The sequence below is a fragment of the Montipora foliosa genome, chromosome 3, assembly GCF_036669935.1.
Source record: "Montipora foliosa isolate CH-2021 chromosome 3, ASM3666993v2, whole genome shotgun sequence".
NCBI classification, from domain to species: domain Eukaryota; kingdom Metazoa; phylum Cnidaria; class Anthozoa; order Scleractinia; family Acroporidae; genus Montipora; species Montipora foliosa.
In genome coordinates this window covers 59343243-59356300 of record NC_090871.1, presented here as the reverse complement: position 1 = coordinate 59356300, position 13058 = coordinate 59343243, and the positions used below count along the sequence as shown (strand labels likewise).

The window sequence follows — 13058 nt, the reverse complement described above, 5'->3', positions numbered from 1 at the left end:
TGAGCTGCAAATATGATTATTCCCTGCTGAATCAAAGCTGTTGTGAATGAGAGCAATATTTAGCCGGTAAACCTTACTTTCAATGTTTCCAGTTTGGCTACAATGTTTACCAGTTCAAACTTGCTTCAAACTGTTGGACGTTTTTCAACTGAAGAACCGCTTGTGTCGTTTGGACTTAAGGTCTGTTTATTTGGCGTACGCTTTTAGAGACAGTCGCTTTCGTAAGTTTTCAGCGGGATCCCAATCCGCAATTTTGTTTGAGTGACCCTTCACATGCTTTGATTAAAATGGGACGTATACAAAACATGGACCCCAGGTCCATGGACAACCCCTGTGGACCTATATAGTTTCCTATATTTTACTCAACCCTTTCTATCCTGTATCTCAGGATCCACAACATCTGCAACTTTAGGTACCTTGTCAAAATGAAGACAGTCTTTAATTTAAGATTAAAGTTTTTTGTTCTCAGCTAAACGATTACAGTATCAAATAAAATGTGGCTTCGCGAAGTTCACCCATTCAGTTTCTCTGTTTCGCTTATCTCAACCGTTTTGTTGCGCAAAGTGTTATTGAAAATAGTAATTGAAAAACACACTTGCAAGATCGGTTCGAGTTCCGTGGATATGTACTCACCTGACAAAGAAAACTGATAAAATGGAATTTTCGGTGACTTTTGAAACAACACCGTTCAAAACTGGATAACAAAGGCAGCTCTCATAGTCATAAAAAAAATTAAGACAGGAGACTATGTGTATTGGCAACATGGCTGAGTTCTTCATAGATGGTACTAAGTTAGCCAACGTCACCCGCTTCAAGTACCTCGGCAACTATGTTAGCAGTGACTGCTCTATGAAGGAGGAACTCGCATCTCGTATTCAAGAAACATCCTGAGCATTTGGTCGACTGCGCAAGAGAGTGTTCGATTGGCATGATCTCTCAGTCTCTCCCAAAGCCGCTGTGTACAATCAATGCTTAATGCCTCTTCTGATGTATGGCAACGAAACCTGGACCCTATATCAGCATGAAGTCAAACAGCTTCGTACAATACAACAGCGTCATCTACGTCTGATTTTAAACATCAAATAGGACGACTACATCGGTACTGTGAGTTGGCCCATGGCTCTCGACCAGTAGGCCGACCTAAGCTCCGCTTCAAGGACACCTGTAAAACAGCTCTGAGGTGCGGCCGTGGCTTTGATCAATGGTGTTCAACGGTGAGCAACAGAGCCGAATGGAAGAGACTCACAAGGGTAGTGTGCGACGCATACAATGCGAAGAGGGTTCGGGAGTATGAGAAGAGAAGGGCTCGACGCAGAGCGGAACAGAGAACTTAAACTGTGGACATACCCGTGTCCGGGTTATTATTATTATTATTATTATTATTATTATTATTATTATTATTATTATTATTATCATTATTATTATTATTATTATCTTGTTTTTGCACATTGGATTTCCAATGGAACTTCCGTACTCCAGGAAGCTCGGTGACAACAAGTCTCCTCAAACTTCTAGGACCTTCCAAAGAATCCTTGCCGTGTTCAGAATAACACTTTTCTGAAGCTCGTCTATCTTGGTCTCTATACCAATATTCTCTAGTCTCTTCTTTAAATCTTTTGGAACTGTTCCAAATGTTACGATTACAATAGGAATTACCATTGTTTTCATTTTCCATAACTTCTTTAATTCTCTTGCTAGATCCTGGTATTTGACTACCTTCTCGACTTCTTTCTCCTCAATACGGCTATCATATGGTATTGCAAAATCTATTATTTTGCAACATTTATTTCTCTTTTCAACAACAATCATGTCCGGTATTATTATTATTATTATTATTATTATTATGTTATTTTTCGGTTACTCTTAGTATTAGAATTCAAACTTGTTGAAACTACCATATTTTATCACATTTTTCCAGTATTACGTAAACATCCACTTACTATATATAGGTGCATAAAAGCAATCCAATGTAAACTCTCATTGCCCCTTGAAGAAGGCTGGTTTCCCCATACGAAATATAGTACACCACTAAAATCAAATCTACGGTTTACCAGCTCTTGCTCAAAATATTTACCGTCTATATAGCCTATATATGGGAGTAACCCCGACCAGGCTTTAAAGCGAGTAGACATTAAGGGTTTGTTATGGCTAAAACTGATTGAATGCATTAATCGTCATTTCCTAAGTGACTCCCACAATTTTTTACCTAAGCGGATTCAAAAACTAAACCCTTTTCCCTTCAGGAACAATTCAAGATACATCATTTACTTACTTTCCCGATGTGGAAGGAAAGAATGGAGGGCAGTATACAGTTCGATCACACAAGAAAGAAATAATTTATTACACCCCCTAAACCAATGTTCCTTATTACCTCAAAACGACAGAAAAATAACTTATTACACCCAGCAAGCTAATAACTTTTACTAAATACCTTGCAATGTTCCTCGTTAAAACCTTTTGAGCAGGAATAATGAACTTGGCTGAAAAAAAGAAATAAGGGATAAATAATAGTGGTGCAAAATTTGGGTGCGTCATTCGCAACTGATCATGAGTGACGGTGATCACTTCAGAAAATAAACTTATAAGGAATTCTGACATAGTCACTAACTTGATCCAAACTGAGTAAAGAGAAAACAACAAAAAGTAACGCAAAAATCATCAGAACTGGTTTATCACACATAAATTACTCGTTCGTGTTATTAAGAAATGAGTAACAGCGAGCAACTTACCAACACGAATGCTAATCGATGCGAGGTCCTTGACGGCAAGAAATGACTCTGCAAAATTTGATGATTTAATAAGGTTAACCAGGCATTATGGAATCTGGTGCGAAATCACTTATTTCTAGTATGAGAGAAAAGGATAGAGCTGGAGCGGAAAGCTGAAAAGTTTTCAAGAGAGCTAACAAATGGATCAGTAAGGAGAACAAGTCGTTTCACACTCGAGCAAACTGCAGAATTGATCATGCAGTGAGCCAGTTTAAGTTGAACTTGGATCGAGTTGAGATGACCGTTCCAATGCTCCGAACAATTCAAGTAATGGTTTCCTTCGCTGAAGTTTAAAGTTGTGATGTGAACGCATACATTATACCAGGCTCTGATCTTGCTTAGCCTTAAATAGGCCTTTAAGGCGAGTAGGTAGACATCATTAAACGGTTTGTTAAGGGCTAAAACTGATTGAATGCATTCAAAATCGTCATTTGCTTTGTGACAACCTCAATTTTGTACCTAAGCGCATGCAAAAACCGTACCTTCTCCCTTCAGGAACAATTCAAGATACATCATTTACTTACTTTCTCAATGTGTAAGGAAAGAATGGAGGGCAATGTACGGTCCGATCACAAATGAAAGAAATAATTTATTACACCCCTTAAAGTAATGTTCCTTATTACCTGAAAACGACAGAAAGATAACTTTTTACACCCAGCAAGCTAATAACTATTCTTAAATACCTTGCAATGTTCCTCTTTAAAACATTTTGAGCAGGAATAATGAACTTGGCTGAAAAAAAGAAATAAGGGATAAATAATAGTGGTGCAAAATTTGGGTACGTCATTCGCAACTGATCATGAGTGACGGTGATCACTTCAGCAAAATAAACTTATAAGGAATTCTGACATAGTCACTAACTTGATCCAAACTGAGTAAAGAGAAAACAACAAAAAGTAACGCAAAAATCATCAGGACTGGTTTATCACACATAAATTACTCGTTCGTGTTATTAAGAAATGAGCAAGAGTGAGCAACTTACCAACACGGATGCTAATCAATGCGAGGTCCTCGGCGACAAGAAATGACTCTGCAAAATTTGATGATTTAATAAGGTTAAACCAGGCATTATGGAATCTGGTCCGAAATCCCTTATTTCTAGTATGAGAGAAAAGGATAGAGCTGGAGCGGAAAGCTGAAAAGTTTTCAAGAGAGCTAACAAATGGATCAGTAAGGAGAACAAGTCGTTTCATACTCGAGCAAACTGCGGAATTGATCATGCACTGAGGCAGTTTAAGTTGAACATAGATCGAGTTGAGATGACTGTTCCAATGCTCCGAACAATTCAAGTAATGGTTTCCTTCGGTGAGGTTTAAAGTTGTGATGTGAACGCATACATTATACCAGGCTCTGATCTTGCTTAGCTTTAAATAAGACTTTAAGGCGAGTAGACATTATTAAACGGTTTGTTATGGGCTAAAACTGATTGAATGCATTCAAAATCGTCATTTGCTTTGTGACACCCTCAATTTTGAATCTAAGCGGATGCAAAAACTGACACCTTCTCCCTTCAGGAACAATTCAAGATACATCATTTACTTACTTTCTCAATGTGTAAGGAAAGAATGGAGGGCAATATACGGTTCGATCACACAAGAAAGAAATAATTTATTACACCCTTTAAACTGATGTTCCTTATTACCTCAAAACGACAGAAAAATAACTTATTACACCCAGCAAGCTAATAACTATTACTAAATACCTTGCAATGTTCCTCTTTATAACCTTTTGAGCAGGACTAATGAACTTGGCTGAAAAAAAGAAATAAGGGATAAATAATAGTGGTGCAAAATTTGGGTGCGTCATTCGCAACTGATCATGAGTGACGGTGATCACTTCAGCAAAATAAACTTATAAGGAATTCTGACATAGTCACTAACTTGATCCAAACTGAGTAAAGAGAAAACAACAAAGAGTAACGCAAAAATCATCACAACCGGTTTATCACACATAAATTACTTGTTCGTGTTATTAAGAAACGAGTAACAGTGAGCAACTTACCAAAATGGATGCTAATCAATGCGAGGTCCTCGACGACAAGAATTGACTCTGCAAAATTTGATGACTTAATGTGGTTGTCCATGCATTATCGAATCTTCTAGAAAAGCATTTAACTTTCATAACAAAAATCACTTATTCCTAGTATGCCAAAAAAAAGGGTAGAACTGGAGTGCAAAGCTAAAAAGTTCCCAAGAGAGCTAACAAATGGAGCAGCAATGAGAAGAAGTGATTTCATACTCGAGCAAACTCTGGAACTGATCATACAGTGAGGCACTTCAAGTGGAACATGGATCGAGCTGAGATGAGTGTTCTCTTGCTCCGAACAACTCAAGTAATGGAGTTTGTTCGTCGAAGTTTAAAGTTGTAATGCGAACGCATTTATTATACGAGGCTCTGGTCCTGCTTAACTTTAACTAAAACTTTGAAGCTAGTGAGTAGATATTTAATTAAGTGTTTGTTATGGCTAAAGCTGATTGAATGCATTCTTAATCGTCATTTGCTTTGAGACAGCCTCGATGTTGAATATGAGCGGATTCAAAAACTAAAACCTTCTCCCTTCAGGAACAATTCAAGATACATCATTTACTTAGGTTCTTGATGTGTACGGAAGGAATGGAGGGCAGTATATAGCTCGATCACACAAGAAACAGGTAATTTATCACCGTGACCCCTCAAGCTAATTGTTACTTATTACCTTGCAGCGACAGACAAATATCTGATTACACCCAGCAAGCTAATATTACCAAATACCTTGCAATGTTCCTCTTTAAAACCTTTTGAACAGGAATAATGAATCCGGCTGAAAAAAAATAATAAATAAGGGATAGATAAATTCTGGTGGATCATTTGGGTGCGTCATTTGCAACTGATCATGAGTGACGGTGATCATGATCACTTTATAAAATAAACATATCAGGAATTCTGATATAGTCACTAACTTGATCCAAACTGAGTAAAGAAGAAACAACAAAAAGTATAAGATAAGCAATATTGGTGGATTGTTTGCGTGCGAATGTCAGTTACAACTGAATGACTGTGACCGTTACAAAATAAAGGTAAAAACAATACCGACATACACGCATGATGGAAAGGTGTAATGGGCCCGAGGGAGGGACATGATACAACACAAGTTGCGTTGACAATGGGCAACTGGCAACGGGCGAAGGAAACTGAAAAATCAGAATCCTAGGCAGGAATTAAGCCTACGACCTCTGTAACTCCGCACATCGGATGCTCAACCCATTGAGCTACTAGAACTCACTGGAGAGTTAAATTGTTAATCTCCTTCGGGCCCATTACACCTTTCCATCAGGCATGTATTTGTTGGGCTCTTGCCGGACTTTGTAGAGCCCGCAGCTAGCGGGACACATTGTCCATCAAAGACCTAGATTAACGACTTGGCCTCCCTAGGAGTTCTAGTTTTTTGTATATAAAATACCAAACGATCTTATTAAAGCTTTACTAACTTTAAATACGGTGTCACCAGAATTCAGAACAATTTATGAAAGCTAGCCATCGAGTCGGCGATCAGACCTAATGACGAGAGATCAGTGCCTTGTTGTACATGTTCATCTGCCAACGCGGGTTAACACTGATGTTTTCAGTATATGTGTCACAAAGTGTCGCACCTTATTTTGGAGTATCAATTGTAGTCATAACTGACCATAATCATTGAGGAGCTAAGCACTGGGTCTTAAGACACCTTTCGTCGTTGCGGATGACGAAGTAGCTTATTCGCCTTTCACCAATTTAATGATGCCATGACCCGGCCTGGATTCCACGAATCAACGCCATATGTGGGTTGAGTTTGTCCCCGAATACATTCTCCCGTTTCCCCCTCTCGTCAAAAAAAAAAAATTTTGATTCGATCTACTTCAATTTCATGTCATTTGATTTCATTCACATTTTTCTTAAATAGGTGCCAAGAATGCTGGAGTTCAATGATCTCATCAATAACTATATGTTAGTGGGTCAAGTGATTAAAAAAGTGAAAAGGAAAGGAACTTAGTGTCTAGTCGTTCTAGCGCTGGAGCACTAATTGCGGAAACTGTAAACTGAAATTAACAATTAACGCAAAGCAAGTCAAATGTTGGTTTTTGAGGAGGGGGAAAACCGGATTATGTGGAGAAAGCCTCATACCAGTCTCACCTTGCAAGAAATTCTCAAAGCGGGCGGCTGGTCAAACGCACAGACATTCGCAAAACATTACCGTAAGCCTATTTTAAGGAACTTTGGCACGAGCCTACTAGAACATTTTCAGAGCGACACACATTGACTGTGTCCATGTCGTATTTTACTTTATAGCTTGCCCAGTTGGGTGGCAGGATTCTGTAGCGTTACAAAAATTTATGATACCCTTAGTATCGTTGTGTTCTTTTTGTCTGCTTATTATTTTGGGCGTGTTTCCAGAACTTTCAAAAATCTCATGTAACTCCGTAGTGACTCGGACTGATGACGAGGTAGAATTTAAAAATTAAACGGGACTTATCAAGTCGATGTTTGATTGTAATTCTTCTTCGTCATCAGTCAGGAACGAAGGGTTACATGCCCGGCCCTAGCGCTGTTGTTTCCCTCCCTCTCCTTCATTCCTGCTTATTCTTCTGGAACCACCCCCTCCTTTAAGACTGACCAGATAAGTATGCGCATGCTTCTCATGTAACTCCTTAGTGACTCGGACTGTTGACGAGGTAGAATCATAAGTTCTTACACAAAGTGACGGAACATGACGACATGTAACCCATCATCACAACGAGTAACACATCGTGCAAGGAACACGTCATGATAACGCCTAACTCACCATCAGAAGGCGTAACTCGCCATACGAAGATGCAACTCACCGTACTGAACAATGCATCACTAGACGTGGCAAAGCGTAACTCATCGTCGAAGGGCGTAACTCGCCGTCACAAGACGTAACTTTCCGTCACCAGCCGTAACTCACCTTCAGAAGACGTAACTCACCGTCACAAGCGGTAATTCACTGTCACAAGCAGTAACTAACCGTCACAAGACGTAACTCACCTTCACAAGGCAAAAAAACAGAGAGAATAAGGGGTTTATATATATAGTCTGCCGACTTAACGTAACGTCTGGTTGGCAAGACAGACGACTTTGTTGTATTTTCGACTATATGAATACGGTCTCGTCTCTTTTTAAGACTGTTTATATTCATTGTATGTTTCTTTTTCACTTTCTTGTAAATAGATATTTTCGTGTGACTTTGAAATAAAAACTGAAATTAAACCTATTCATTTCGCTTCATGTCATAAACTTGGGCCTAAGCTGTTAACTTTTGAATTTTTCCTTGAGCAAAATGCAGACGAAGGAATAATTTATTGGTCTCCATTTATGAATATGGTCTATTAAGCCACCAGTATTTTTAAAGTACTTGCCTCCAGCGTTCATCGAGAAAACTCAGGCAAAAAACAGAGAAAATAATGGAGAAGCTATCTTCTATACGCTAATTATTCAACCAACAACTTATACGGGAAATATAGACCCCACTCTGTCTTGGTCAAACCATGTAGCCAATCTTAGGAAGAACCTCTCTAAGTGCATTGGTCTTCTCTTCTCTTCTCGCCCGTATCAAAAAATCCCTGCCAAGTAAATATCGCATAATTAAAAAAAAACTAAACTAGTGAGCAGCACTCTGCGAACTGTATCTGTAAACTTGTTTACTCTCCGAAACGTTTCGTCTAGCTTATGTAGACTTCTTTAGGGAGTTTTACAAAATTATATCAATCGCCTGTAGTTAAGCTATATCTGATGGCAAAAATGACGGCCACAAACGATCACAAACATTAAGGTTTGACCGGATTTTCGAAAGGGAACAGGTGCAGCTGTGAAATATTAGGGCAAGGCGTGAAATAATATTTTGGGGCCACGGCTAGAACAGTGGCACCAAATCTGAAAATTGTCCATTTCAGGAGAAAACTCTAGCCTTATTTTGTAAACTTGGATGGCTACTAATTCAGTCACATCGGCATTGAAAGAGGACTGAATCTCTTTTAAAGAATTCTGGATGGACGTGCCCTGGACTACCTTTTAGAGAACTTGTCATTCTTGAAATATTGTGAGTCACATGATACTTGACCTCGGATGCCTTATCGCCTCCCAACCCACGTACCAGTAAAAGAAAACTACCTTCTTTAACGCTCCTCAATTGTGGAATTACCTAAGTGATACCTTTTTCTATCGTTCCGATCTAAAGAAGTTCAAAAGAAGATGCTTTGACTGCATTATGCATGCCTGATACCTTTTTAAAACAGACGTATTGTTTTAGTTTTTTCAATTCTTAATTAACTCAAGTGCATTATTTTATCACTTGGCATTTTAAGTAATTTAACTTTTATCGTTGTTTCATTCTAGTATCTTAATGTGCTACATGCAAACGTTTGGAAAGTTCGTCATTTTGTAAATTAGTTTCATAGGGCTACACCCTATTGACATAAAGTGTCATCATCATGTGTTAGTGGTAAGCCCTCTCCACGCCATTACTATTTTTTTGTGTGAATTTTTATACTTACTCATATATCCAAAATCGCCCTATTTCTCTCGAGAGTCCGGAAAACATTAATTTTTTTCGAGCGCCCACAATCCCTGTGTATCACTTACAGGTTTTGAGCCACCAAACTTCACTCTTACTTGATCTTCAAAACTTACCGCTTTGTCACAACCAGCTTTTCTCGTCTGGGACCCGTTTCTTGAAAGTCCTGCAACCTTTAATATGGGGAACAAAAAGCCATTTCAGCTATTATGATCTGCTTGTTTTGAAAAGAGAATTTGGATCTTCTGACATGGTTTTAAAATAAAAATAAGATGATTGCAAAGTTTGACTACTTAACTGAACCTACCGTTGGGAATTAAGATAAAGTCGACGTGGCACGTGAATAAGGGCCGGTAAAGTTTCGGAACTAGTTTTTTGCCTGTTTCTCGAAAGTCTCGAATTGCACGCCCGAAAAACTATTTGTGAATGTGCGATCCGCTTATCTCGAAAGTGGCCATTAATTATAAATATATATAGTTTTAAGATTTCAAAAAGCAAGTTAAGCGACTAACTTTGGTCGTTGGAAAGTTGGGAGATTAAAGAATGCCGAAACGTTTTCGCTCTCGAAAAGCCATTTAATTATCAATTGTTATTACCCCCTCTCGGGGTGTTACCAGACACGTGGCGTGAAATGTAACGTTCATTCGATTCTTCTACTCGTCGGGGGTCAGAGTAATTTGCAAGTCTCATGAGATTTTTTCGTCCCACCATCTCTTCTATCCCTTTCTCATTCTTGCATTTGGTTTTTGCAATTGTTGTGGCGTTTTCTACCACCTTTACTGGGGCCAATTTTAATTAATTAGATTTTATTTGAATATAAGATTTTGTCTTACTAACATTTAATTAAAGCCAATTAAGTCCATGTTGTGTATGATGTCATTCATATGGGTTCCCGTTAAACGAGCTGCAGGAAAAGGGACTTGGCCTCTTAGAGAATTTGTTTTTGTTTTTGGCACTGCAGGAAACACAAAAAGCCCTCAACGGACGTCACTTTCTTTTGAGGTCTAACTAGGCCGGTCTAGTAAATTTAATTACCCGGAGAATCTCAGCTTTCTGCAGTCCTGCATCATTATACCAATATCTCCACTAACATGCATGGCCCATTTGCCACGGAACAAACCCTTCTAAAAGCAACATGAGAAGATTCATTATTCGATTTTACGGACGTCACACCTTCGTTAATTGCCTTATTTCCTGATAAATGAATGAATCAATAAAACTATTTAGAGTAGTGGCAAAATTTGGAAATCTGTCTCTTTTAGCGGGCGGTTCAGCGGTTCAAAGTCGGCCAAAATTGCATTCATTTACTGTAAAATTTAGCCGTGTTTGCCCCCCAGCCAAGATGGCGGTCACAAACCGTGGAAGGGTCTGTTAAGCTTATGTTTATTTTGTTCGACTAATTAGCACAGATTGTGGCACACTGGGCTAGGTCGGCTTACCAGTCTGCCGGCCAGCTCACGCAGTGGAGATCCCAGAAGCGAAACCAGCCCCATCTGATCACTAGACAATCCGGATCAAGTTTTGGACAAAAAGCAAAATTTTGGTAAAATTAGAAACGAAACTGAATATTTCGAACACAGCACCAGAACTAGATTGTCAATTAGCTGTGAGTCGATTTTGATGAGGGAGGAATGAGGGAGGAAAACCGGAAAAAACCCTCAAGTCAGGTTGAGATGTGACTGAAACTCAGCCCATATGCAAGCTGGGGCTAGAGTGGAACCCCGGCTCGCAGTGGTGGGTGGTCCGATAGATAAACACTAAGCCACCCTGATTCACATTGAGAACAATGATGTCTTTAAGTCTGCTGTTAGTAACTTTTTTATTGATAATAGAGCATGGATTTAATTTTTTTTAAAACCTGCTTTTAAGGAAACCTAATCTTTGCCAATTTGAATGCATATTCTATCTACTGGGTTACTTAATACCAATTATTCATTATTATTACATACTGATGTGATGCTTATTTTCTGCTTGAACAGTCATGTAATAAACTCGAAGTCTAGAGCAAGGGAGATGCTATAGGCCATACAATATAAACCGTTCAACTTCAAGTATATGAATATGAAGCCACTATCGTGAATTCATACTTATCGATAGTTGAGTCAATGTCTGTCTTCTACAAGCGTGTCTTTTGTACCAAGTAATCTGTACTTTAGACTCCATCAACAGTCCACCATCGTTAGTCCAATCCATGTTACACTAGCTGGCAGATTTAACTCCAGCGGCACCTATGAGACCGTCGTTTCGTGCCGTTGTATGCTTGAAGAGGAAACAGTATGCCGGTTAGTAATTGTTCAGAATGAAAAACGTTATGTATCGAAAGTCTTCCTGAACAAAGATTCTTGAAATTCCAAGATGTTTTTGCTCCAACAAGGCGATTTCCACAAACATGTTTGTTGGAGCCGGCTCCAGTCCTCCCCATGTTTCTTGCGCGCGCGGTACTTTTTATAGCTTTTTGTTTGCATCGCGGATTTTTCTGGGAGTGCGCGGTTTTACTTTGTTTGCAGCGTGCGAAGAAAGTTTTGTTTACAGTTTTTTAAGGATACTTTGTTTGCAGTGTGCCAGCATTTTTTTTGGTGTGTGCGATGACATTTTGTTTGCAGTGTGGGGATTTATTTTGTTTGCAGTGTGCCGGATTTATATTGTTTTCAGAGTGGGATTCTTTTTAAGTCAAGAGTTAGAATTTATTTTGTTTGCAGTGCATTTAATTTTGTGAGATGAGAACCTCTTTGTAATATGTGGCTGAATTAATGGGGAAAGGTCTGTCCCTAATGGGTCACAGTAAGTTAGTGAAAACATTTCCTCGTGACTCCACTTTTGAAAAGCCTTGGCGTTGTCCTTAGTCCCCGAATCCCACGCGATTTTTATCTGAGCCCGCTGGAAAAAAAGCAGTAACTGCTGACCGCAAAACTCTCGCTCAAACTCTAGTGCGCGGTCGAACGACACAAAACTCTCGCCAACTCTCATGAAAAATTTGAGCAGGTTCAAATTCGATGAGCGCGCTCGGGAGTCGATGAGAGTTAAGTAGCCGAGAGTGGATGACAGTAAGCGAGACTTTCTCTCGACAAACTCTCGTCAACTCTCACTCTTGTTTGGCTAGGGCCTTAAGGGTTATATCCACTAGCACTTGTTGGATATGAGATGATTACGGACAACGAGGCGCGTATTTCATAATCCAACCGAACGCGCGCTTGTGGAATAATTGTTAAATATACATCCGAGATGGAAATATCTCACGTTATCGTATTCCATCCAATTTTATTTTGCAAAAGTCGTTTCAAGGTAAATCGGCCTTTCAGACATGCATCGTACTCGTATTTTGCAAATGTAGCAACGTCGCTTCCAATGGAAGACAATTCCTCATTTAATGATAATGACAGGAAGTAAAGTATCTTTAACTGAGCCAAATTGTCGAGTTAGTTGAAATTCTTCCTTCAAAATTTTCCCCCTATGCATTCATTGACTTTCTGTGTATTAGTTCTGTGTCAAAAGCCGAAAAACGCAGCACCAACATTTAATAAACTACAGTCAGTGGCAAAAGTAAGTGGGAAGCTTACGCCACGATGGGCCTGAAAACCTCTCCGGCAGACGTAAGCATAATTGTCAAGATTCCACTGACTAAGAGATTCCGCAAAATAAGATCAATGTACTCGCAGTGTTTCGTCTGATCAAATAGTTATTGAATCGTTTCGGACAAGTATTATGCAAGTTTGTCCAAGCATAAGCGGAAAATATTTTTGGAA

At 39.1% G+C, this 13058-nt stretch overlaps 1 protein-coding gene and 1 long non-coding RNA gene across 7 annotated transcripts in view; one reads left to right on the top strand and one right to left on the bottom strand.

Annotated features, from left to right (window-relative positions):
- LOC137997807 (protein NLRC3-like) overlaps positions 1-13058 on the bottom strand; it is a 251804-nt gene that overhangs the window by 44448 nt on the left and 194298 nt on the right. For 2 of the 6 annotated variants that reach the window (XM_068844063.1, XM_068844059.1), the window contains exons 1-6: positions 4770-4908; positions 4471-4519; positions 3751-3798; positions 3452-3500; positions 2730-2777; positions 2432-2480 (exon numbers count right to left, since the gene is read on the bottom strand). The exons of 1 other annotated variant lie outside the window; for it this stretch is intronic. The gene's annotated coding sequence lies outside the window, so the exon portion shown is untranslated. Of the gene's footprint in view, positions 1-2431; positions 2481-2729; positions 2778-3451; positions 3501-3750; positions 3799-3963; positions 4166-4470; positions 4520-4769; positions 4909-5006; positions 5121-5519; positions 5569-5707; positions 5813-13058 lie in introns of those variants that run through there. 3 more of the 6 variants (XM_068844061.1, XM_068844060.1, XM_068844062.1) reach the window with 3 other exon arrangements.
- Positions 5061-8020, top strand: LOC137997811 (uncharacterized). Its single transcript, XR_011122603.1, has 3 exons — positions 5061-5199; positions 5331-5419; positions 6688-8020. It is a non-coding gene; the product is annotated as an uncharacterized lncRNA (long non-coding RNA).